We start from the raw sequence: 9,400 nt of genomic DNA on the forward strand, positions 1-9,400 counted from the left end.
GAAATAACATATATATATATATATATATATATATATATATATCCCCACGTGAATCTAACGTGCAACCATGGCTGAGATTCCTTATTCCAGACAATCCTCAGAGGGGTTAGCACCAGGCTGGTGTGGAATATGATCCTTTGCGGGGTCTGAATCAGCAAATTTCTTCAGAACATCAGCTTCCCAAGCCTCTCAACTTTCTGGGCACCTTTAACCCGGGCCTGCTTCCATCTTTTCCCAGGTGGAAACACGGACCATGACCTAGAGCTCAGGGAAGGTAGGGGGTTGCTGTCAAGAGAGCCATTCCTCGGCCCTCAAACATCCTTCCGCTGAGAGCAGCCTGGTGGGTACAGTCCCAGGTCACTCTGTCAGCATGTCGGAGCCTATGAACTCCAACGACGAAACTGAGAAGAAAGACGCGGCTTCTGCCTGTGGAAGGGCAGAACTTTTGTAGACTAGAGCAAAAATTACTCCGAAAACACACATGTCTGTAAAGTGATCTTCTTGTGCTTGGAGACCTGGTTATTTAAAGGGACATTCCTGACAGTCTTCCCTGTAGCTCACATGGTAAAGAATCTCCCTGCAATGAAGAAGAATGGGTTCGATCCCTGGGTCAGGAAGATCCCCTGGAGAAGGAAATGGCAGTCCACTCCAGTATGCTTGCCTGGAGAATCCCATGGACAGAGGAGCCTGGCAGGCTACAGTCCACGGGATTGCAAAGAGTCAGACACGACTGAGCGACTGATACTACTACTTCCTGACAGTGTCAAAGACAAAGAATATTTCTCATAACACAATTACTTCCTATTTTATTGCTTTTCCACTTGTACCTCGAGCATGGTATGGGCCCCATTCGACATGTCCAAAGGACTGTATGCCACCTGTTGTCATGTGTCAGCCATCTGGGCCCTTTGGACAAGGAGGGCGGCATCCTGACATGGTAGATAATTCTAAAGGGGAAGGGACTGTTCTGGAACCCAGGGGTAATAATGTCCACAGGTAGGGCACAAGTCACACTTGGGGCCTCCACAAGTTATTTAATAATGTCTCCAACAGCCCTTGGTGTTTTGGAACAGAAATCAAAGCCTTCCCCCCTCCATCCCCGCCCCACTTTTTACACATGATCCTCATCCTGGGAGTGCGAGGTGGGACAGGAAGAAGACTGAAGCCGGGCTATGGAAACAAGGGTTCCTGTGATGGGGAGAGAGTTTTCATTCTTTCCATTGCAACAGCTGGGCTGAGGGGTAAGTCCTGGAGTTGGAAAGCTACACTGGAAGGGGAGGAGGGCAGGCACCAGGGAGGTGGGAATAAAAATAGCACCTGTGTGAGCGCAGCCTTTTAGTTACTTGAATTAAGCACAGGACTGGGAGGAAACAGAACATATTTTTAGTAACTGAAGTTAAAGTGAGACTTTCTGGCTCTTGGCGGAGAGAAGATCCCAGAGGTGGAATTTCCGGGGGTCTGCTGCGGCCTTGGTTGGCGGTAGACACAGAGAACCAGGGAAAGGTCCCCTGAGGGGCAGGAGGGGAGAGGCCCCGGGGGGCTCCCTGTAGAGTGTGGACCTCTGTGGGGGGATCTCAGAGCGCCTTGCTGGGGCCTCTGAAGGGGAAGCCTCCCCTGGAGAGAGCAGGCCGCGCGGCTCGGCGCTGGATCACTGCCTGGCGTCCCGGTCCGGCTGAGCCGGAAGTTGGTCCTGGGGTAAGGCTTCCTGGGGGTGTGAGTTCTTCCCCGGTTGCTCTACGTCCTCCCAGCTCAGTGTCAGTGACCCTTCCTTGGAAGGGCCCGTGTGTTCTCCAGGAAGGCCTTTCAGGAAGTGGAGGCTGAGAAAGAAACAGGCAAGGAGAAGTTCTGTGAGAGGCAAGGCCTGTGAGGGATGGAAGAAAGGAGAGTAAGGGGAGCCCGGGCCGTGAGGGAAGGGTGCTAGGTGTTGAAGGAGCCAAGGAGGGCGGGAGGACCTTTAGGAGGAGCCTGAGGCCCCCCCGTGCAGCTCTGAGGGCCCGGGGCCAAGCCCATGCCGAGCTCGAAGTAAAGACTGCTGGAGAAGCCCACTTTGGGCAGAAGCCTCGGATCTCAGAACCCCTGCTCCGCCAGGCTGCTGACTGGGGATGTGATCCTGAAGGTGGAGGTGGTGATCCTCCAACCCCTGCAATGAGGGGCTTCTTGAGGGAGCATCTGAGCCTACCCTGACCCCCCGCCTTCCGATGGCCGTCATAGTTAGGTTGCTGTTTCGTCCTTTTGCTTATCCGTAGGTCAGATATTTGTTGAGCCTCCACCATGGCTAGCAGTAATAAAGAATCCTCCTGCCCATGTAGGAGACTCAGGTTCAATCTTTGAGTCAGAAAGATCCCCTGGACCAATGAAATGGAATGAAATCCACTCCAGTATTCTTGCCTGGAAAATCCCATGGACGGAGGAGCACGGGGGCTTACAGTCCATGGGGTCACAAAGAGTCTGGCATGACTTCGAGACTAAAAAATCTACAACCATATCATGGCCTGATATTGAGCTAGTCACTAGGAACACAAATCACATTAGTTAGTAATTTTTACAGCTTTTATCATGTGCCCCGTACTATTCTAAATGCCTTACAAAATATTGTCATTGAGTCCTTACAACAACAGTATGAGGGAGATACAATTATTATGTCCATTGTACAGATCAGAAGTTGTGATAGAGAAAGGTGAAGTATGTAACTTGCTCAAGGTTGCATACCAGGAAACAACCCCAGAAGTCTTAACTCTGAAGTCCATGCCCCAAACTACCATATATCGTCTAATCTAAGGAACCAGCTCTTGTGAGATGCATTGTTATTTCAAGTGACACTAAGAAAGAAAGAAAATGAAGACGCTCAGTCGTGGCCGACTCTTTGAGACCCCATGGACTGTAGCCTACCAGGGTCCTCTGTCCATGGGATTTTCCAGGCAGGAATACTGGAGTGGGTTGCCATTTCCTTCTCCAGGGGATCTTCCCAACCCAGGGATCAAACCCGGGTCTCCTGAATTGCAGGCAGATGCTTTATCATTTGAGCCACCAGAGAAGAAGGCAAAGAGCACCGCAAATCAACTTTGCCATGCCATTATTAGTAAGATGCATCCTCAACTGCGGAGAGGTGAAAATGTGAAAAAGAAAGCGAGTCTTGAATTGGTGGTTGTTACAAAGAGGCACGTCTCTGTTCCAAGGCACAATCGCACAAGGGAGACGACTTCAATGATCGTCGTGCAGTGAGCTGAGCGTCGTCACACCAAGGTGGAGCACACGTGGACTGCTTCGGTGGCAGAAAGGGGTGACCGTCACTTCTGTCTGAGGGTCTGGGAACCCATCGCAGAAGTGGCACCCAGCTCTGCCTTAGGGTTTCTCCAAGTAGAGAAGGGAAGGATAGAACTGGGGAACCTGGAGTATTTTAAGGGCCATGGTTGCTAATACAAATGCTAATGTTAATTAGCAGTAGCTAACAATAGCTAATCGTTCAGTCTTCACCACATGTCAGGCACTGTGTTTAGGGCTTTCCATGCATAGTCCCATTTAATCTTCACAGAAACCCTTTGAGAAAGCACCCTTACGAGGAAGAATCCCGAGGCTCAGGAGGTGAACAGATTCATCTCGTACAGCACAACTAATCGGTAATGTACCAGGATTAGGGTCTCTGGCAGCCCAGCTCCCAACTCTCACATTTTAACTATACTGCAGAGCCACCTCTAGGAAGCAGGTTAGTCTTATAACAATGTACTGTACAACTGAAATTTGCTAAGAGAGTAGAATTTCAGTGTTCTCTCTCACACACAAAAGGTAAATATGAGGTGATGGCTGTGTTGATTTAATTAGTTCGATAGGAGGAATTCTTTCATAACACATACGTATATCAACTCATCACACTGTACACTTTTAAGTCTCTTGCTATGTTATTTGTCCATTGTTATCTCTCTCAATAAAATGGAAAAAAAAAAAAAAAGAAGAAGAGAATTGGTGATGAGACCTGCTCACCAAGATCACTCTCATCCACTGAGCTCTCCATTTCCTGGGAAAAGCACGTGTGAGGGCTAAGCATTGTCCAACCCAAGGGTTGAAGAGAGACCTTTGACAGACCGAAGACCTGTCTCTGAAGTTGGGCAGAGCATGAGCAATGGGCAGGAGGTTCTGAAAGTGTTGGTGCAAGATTGGGGCCACTCAGTCATTTCAACGAGCAAGTCTTTGCTGAAAGCTCATCTCAGGCAAAGATCTGTGCTGGACACCCAGAGGACTTTTGAATGAAGTCATGGACTGAGCGTCAAATGTTGCATGAATGAAATATAACATTGAATTCCTTTGCAGGCCTCTCTTATCCAACCCCTACCCGCTCTGACCTCATCTCCTGCCTCCTCCCTCTTACTCACCATACGTTAGTCACACTGACCATCTGGCACTTCCTTGAGAGGGCAGATTCCTTCCCCTTCTGTTCCTTTACATGTGCCTCTGCCTCAAAGATTCTCCTACCTCTCCTTTTCTCTTGCTTTAGGTCTCAGTGTAAAGTTGGTCTCCTCCAAGCTGTCCTGCCTGTTACTATCCACCTGTTAATTTTCTTCCTGGCACTTTCATAGTGTATATTATGTCCTTTATTAGGTTTGCTTCTTTAGGGGCAGAAACCTTGTTCACTGTTGTGTCCCATCATTGAGCATGGTGCTGGCATGTAGGAGAGGCTCTGTATTCGAATAAGTGAATAGCTTAACTTAGAATCTAATTATGGAGCCAAGATGGACATCGATGGCAGCAAAGAGTTAGCTGCTGAACTTTCAATAAATGGAGAGATCGATGTGGGCAGAAAATGTCAAGGAGGTACAAGCATTGAACAGAGTGGCAGAATCCAAAGACTTAGCGATAGCCCTGGAGAAGAACCAGCTAGGAGAGAAAATCCAGTCTGTGGGAGAACACAAAAATAGTTTTCCCTTCCCTACAGGTTTGAAGCACCTGCAGTTTCAGTACCTGCAATCTGTCTAGCTTTACTTTCCTCATGTGCTCTCCTCCTACTTACTGGAACACGAGCAAAGGCCATAGTGGCCAGCTGTCCAGGCTTGTTTCTCCAGAGTGCTCTGGTGGACTCCCTTGGGGGGCTACACTCAACTGAGATTGAACTCGCCTATGGCTTCTCAGCCCAGGAATGAGGATGTTTGGGGGGAAACCAGCATGGCTGCTGCCTTCCCCATGAAAAGTGATCCCCAAAGTCCATGGCTCAGAAGGTAAAGAATCAGCCTGCAAGGCAGGAGACCTGGGTTCAGTCCCTGGGTGGGGAAGATCCCCTGGAGAAGGAAATGGCTACCTACTCCAGTATTCTTGCCTGGGAAATTCCATGGACAGAGGAACCTGGTGGGCTACAATCCATGGAATCGCAAGAGTCGGACACGACTGAGTGACTAACACACAAAGTGCAGAGAGGACCTCAAATGGTCATATTTTAGAATCCCTTCAAGGAATATAGACGCAGAGATGAAGGCAATGGCACCCCACTCCAGTACTCTTGCCTGGCAAATCCCATGGACGGAAGAGCCTGGTAGGCTGCGGTCCATGGGGTCGTGAAGAGTCAGACACAACTGAGCGACTTCCCTTTCACTTTTCACTGTCATGCATTGGAGAAGGAAATGGCAACCCACTCCGTTGTTCTTGCCTGGAGCATCCCAGGGACGGGGGAGCCTGGTGGGCTGCCGTCTATGGGGTCACACAGAGTCAGACACGACTGAAGCGACTTAGCAGCAGTAGCAGCAGTGTCTTCAGTCAGCTATTCTTGCCCACCCCACCACTGAGGTCTAATAGAGCACATTATTTCATTCTCTTGCTTAAGAGTTGTACTTGCACAACTTTGAATTTCATGAATTTCCACACTGTACATTTTGAAGGTTAAGACTTGTTAGCATTTTACCCATGTTCTGTCTTATTCATCTTACGTGTCTTGAAGGTGGTCTGTAGAGCATCAAGTCTTACTTTAATTGTTTATTCATGTGTTCACTTCCCCTCACCCCACCCCTATCCAGCACACACTGTGCAACTTGAGGGCAGGAGACCAGGTCTTATTATCATTGTAACTCTGCTGCCAGCAAAGAATCTTTAATGAAACAGTTTCTTGGTAAGTGTGGAATTAAACTGAAGCATTCTAAGACCTTCCAGAATTCAGTTCTCTTTTTTAGCAAAGTTGCCTCAATTCACCTGAGCCCGAGCTGTTTGCCCGTTAACTGTATAAACCCAAATCTGTGTCCTCCTTGTCAAAGACGATTAAAGGGCAGAAATCTCATTTTAGCTTTAACTGGTCTGTGACTTAATTTGGCAAGCCTCGTCTTACCCACGATTAGACATTACTGAACAAGAATACAGAAAAATGAAATGAAAGTTAAAAATAACTTTCTGCTATAGTGAAATAACAGTTTAAAACTCTAAGCAAAACTCTTTGCCACAAACCTCAACCCAAGAATCCAGCTATTTCAGAATTTGTAGGGATTTAATTGCCACATTTCTGCCAAGGACAATACCATGCAATGGAGCGAGGAATGAAGTCATTTGGGCATGTGTTTTCTGGAACTGTGCCCCAAATAGTTTTCTTCTTGACATATACCCAGCTCTTTAATACAGCTTAGCATATTAGTATTAGTAATGCTCATAGTTTCTTTATAAAATCATGTTTAAAATATAAAGGGAGCATGGAAAGATGCTCAGAGTAAGGGAAAGGAAAGAAAAATAAGGAGGAAAGCATTTGTTGAGGATGAGTGAACACTCAACAAGAGTGCATCATGAAAACTGCTCTGTCAATGAGAACCCCAGTGATTGACATGCCATTTGCCCCCTGAATTAGGACACTCTGAATTTAGCTAAGGACTATCTTCTTTAGATTCATGCATGATTCACTTAATCCACAAAGGACTATTACTTTTTTTTATTCCTAAGAAGCAGGCAGAAGCAGTGATGACAACCCTCCACCTTTGCTCACGCAGTTTCCTTTCTGTCAATTGTTTCACTCCACTCCTGTCAAGGCTTCAGAAGGAATTTTCAAGGACTCTTCCACCAAAAGGCTATTAAGTAAATGTTTACAGTAATCTTTGCCCACCTTGGACTGTTCCTGTCTCTGATATTTCACCACGATCAGAGCCTAAGATCATTTGGCAAATATTTTAAGGAAATAAAAGGTATGAAAATCCCTATTGAGGTCAGAACTATGGAATTACAGAGAGACTTGGTAGACTCCCCAACAGCTGAGAACAGTCAGCTAGAGAGTGATGCAGAAATTCATAAACTGCATCAAAACTTTTGGTGCCCTGGAAAAAGCTCTGAAATGTTCCAATCATTAAATTACTCAACTGAAATCACTTTCAGCTGAGCAAATGCAGAACAAACCCAAGCTTTTAAACTACGTCATATGTTCCAAAAGTAAAATGGAAAGCAATAAAGCAGAGTGGTCTGTTCTTACTCCCACCTGCTTGTGCAGGTGGTTTCAGATTTAATACAAAGACATCCCCAGTATGTCTGCCCTCAGAACCAAATATGTGAAAATAATAAGCTTGGACCACTGACTCAAAGGAGTGGTTCTGCCAATTAGAGTGGTTGATGTCAGGACACTTAATACGTGGTAGATTTCAGTAATGTTCATTTCAGTGATACACAAACACATGGATAAATAATATCTGTGGTGAGAATAAGGTGAAAACTCTTGGCAGAGTAAGTAGCCCTATGAAAGAATAAAAACAGAGGCCAAAAAATAAGACAAAAACTTGCAGACTAAAGTGCTGAAAAAAATCAGAGAAGAAAATCATAAAAAGGAGTAAGTGGTTGACAAGCTCAACTGTAGTGAGGGGCGTTGGACTGATCAGTGTCAAGCAAATTTAATAACAACATCGTGATCTGGAAGATGATAGTTGCAATTTGCACACAAGATCAATTAAGTGTACGTTGCCTCCAACTCCCTGTGCATTCCCTGGTATCATCCCCTTACCAGGAGTGTGGTGGGATTTAGTGACACAGTACTAGTGAGTAGAATCTGGAAGAAGTGATGGGTGTCACTTCTGATATTAGGTAAGAGAAAGACTGGTTTCTCTCTTGGGCTGCCCCCTCATTCTCACTCTCTGATTTGCTTTCTCTGGGGAAGCCAGCTGCCACCCTGGAGCTGTCCTAAGGAGACAGTCATGTGACAAAAACCCTGCTGTTTCTGGGTGATAGCCAGGGTGAGCCCAAGGCCTGCCAGCAGCCATGGGCATCCAAGCACATTCCTGCAGTCATTTACTGTGTTAGGAATATGTATTAATAGACATGGATTGCTTTCATTTATCTCAAGAAGTACGACTGTGCTATTAATATTACTGAAAATCACATTGTAGCCATTCCCTAACCTAACAGCAAAGAGTGATGGCCCTGTGGGCTTAAGGATAAAGGTGGAAATATCCTTCCTCAATGACTGAGCAAAGAAGATAGATGTCCTCTCACATTCAATTTACTCTTTAGTCTCCTAATTCATGGTTTCACTTACCATTTCAAGGTCTGTTTAGAAAATTCCAATCTGTTTTGACTAGATAGACAAAAATAGATGACTAAGAGCCAAAACAAAATATTTCAGAAACTATGATCTTTTAAAATGGGATTTGTTTTTAAGTCATTTTCTCTTTTGAAAAAAGATAACAGGAAGGAAAACAGTTTAACAGGACTGATTAACACAGCCATTTGGATGTGGTTATTTTGATTTAGGAAGTGTTTTGGTGTAACTATTTTGATCCCAGTATTCCAAAGAAAATGAAAAATGCTGTTTATTTTTTAAAATTTCCAAGTGATATGCCCAGTAAATTAGTAGATCTTTCTGTCCTGACCCTCCCTCACCCTGGGTCACTCTGATCTTAATTTCCAGGTAGTAGTTGATGATGAGATGAAACTTAGGGGTTGGGTAAGGATGACAATTTCAGAGTACTGCAGAATGATATTTAAAATGTAAAATTTTAGTGGCACAATTTTGGGGGGATATTCAAATAATCTGATTATCAATATGGCCATTGCAAATTGTCAAGTACTTGGGGGTATATTATTTTTGCTAATATCTCTTTGCTTATGTGATCTTACTCAAAATGTGTAATATCCACTAATATAACTTATGTAAGTGTTTTCCAGATTTAAATGTAGATGGATAGCAGTTACATGAAATGCTCTCTGGAATGCACTGTAATGTAATGGTTAAGAATACAAGATAATGTACTCTATAATATGGTATATAATACTATACACTATATTAATACTCTATAATAAATAAGAAAAGGAGTAGGTCAAGGCTGTATATTGTCACCCTGCTTATTTAACTTATATGCAGAGTACATCATGAGAAATGCTGGGCTGGAAGAAGCACAAGCTGGAAACAAGATTGCTGGGAGAAATATCAATAACCTCAGATATGCAGATGACACCACCCTTA

The sequence above is a fragment of the Bison bison genome, unplaced genomic scaffold, assembly GCF_000754665.1.
Source record: "Bison bison bison isolate TAMUID 2011002044 unplaced genomic scaffold, Bison_UMD1.0 scf7180017863702, whole genome shotgun sequence".
NCBI lineage: Eukaryota > Metazoa > Chordata > Mammalia > Artiodactyla > Bovidae > Bison > Bison bison.